The following is a 1,091-nucleotide window of genomic DNA, read 5'->3' as shown; positions in this document are numbered from 1 at the left end:
GTCCGTCCCTCTGTCTCTTCCTCTCCCTAGCTCTCCCTTTCTTACTTCCGGCTCGTCCCTCTTCACTCTGTCTTCTGATCTCCCCTCACTCTGCCCCCTTGACTCCCATTCCAATCTAAACACCGGGCAGGTTGTTATCGCTCATAAAACCTGTTCTTTGAAACCCACGCTCTAGGTCCGCTTTCCTTGGATTCCTGTTCTAACAGAAGGATTGTGAACCCGAGGCCGTGAAAGGCAGCCGGAGGCCTGAGTTCGAATCCTACTGACTAATAGGTCGCTTTGGGCCAGCCCTCAGTGCCTTCCCTGGGGGGTGCCTGTGGGACTGGTCTCCTACACGGAGCAGTGCAGGGCTGAAATGAGGCCGTGGAACTGTTTGTAAGAGGCAAAGCCGCCACACACACACAGGTGCCACGACAACCCTCACCCCCAAGCCCACCCCCACACGACAGGCCTCAGCCTGACTGGAGAATCCCTGGAGAACGTATCCCTCGCCTTCTGGAGCAACCACAGGGGGGCGTGGAAAGCTGGGTGCAGGACCCCCCTGGTCCACGTCAGAAATTCCGACTGAAACCATGCTCTCCATCTGTGAGCTGCACCCACGGATAATAGTGCGGGATCCAGTTTTCCCTCCTCCAGCTAAGAAAGTACCTCCCCCGACCGACATTCCTCAGACCGCCTCCCACGCTGTCTCAGAAAACCCTGCACGCAGCGCCTGCTAGAGGATGGAGCTGTCCCCCAAGGTGAGTGCGTCTCCCTGGTGACCGGCATTGGATCCAGGGTCCGTTCTTCCTTTAGCTGCTGAGAGTCTGGAGCACGCAAGGGCGGCCTTTCCTGTGACCTGGCGGCTGTGGGAGGGGAGGCCGGGGAAGGGAGGCCAACCCCGGAGTCTCCAGACTCGTCACTTGCTCACTCAGGCCCAGCTCTGGAATGCAACCCGGAACGTCTCCTTCCTCCCGCTCTGACGCTGCATTCTTGGGCTTCTCTCCCTGCACATCATCCAGTCCCGTCCTCATCCCAGTGTCCTCACCCCTCCTGCACTTGACCTTGAGGCCACCAGGAGCATCTCCGAAAGAGGAAGGGACAACCATGCC

The 1,091-nt window shown here is 59.0% G+C and overlaps 1 protein-coding gene across 1 annotated transcript in view; it reads right to left on the bottom strand.

The window, feature by feature from the left end:
- TTC7B (tetratricopeptide repeat domain 7B) overlaps positions 1-1,091 on the bottom strand; it is a 248,850-nt gene that overhangs the window by 74,641 nt on the left and 173,118 nt on the right. The window lies entirely within an intron of this gene.

Source organism: Echinops telfairi, unplaced genomic scaffold (genome assembly GCF_000313985.2).
Source record: "Echinops telfairi isolate 266 unplaced genomic scaffold, ASM31398v2 ScPeMD7_18;HRSCAF=68, whole genome shotgun sequence".
Lineage (NCBI taxonomy): Eukaryota > Metazoa > Chordata > Mammalia > Afrosoricida > Tenrecidae > Echinops > Echinops telfairi.
Note: the sequence above shows the minus strand (reverse complement) of the source record. Positions and strands in the feature narration are given on the sequence as shown.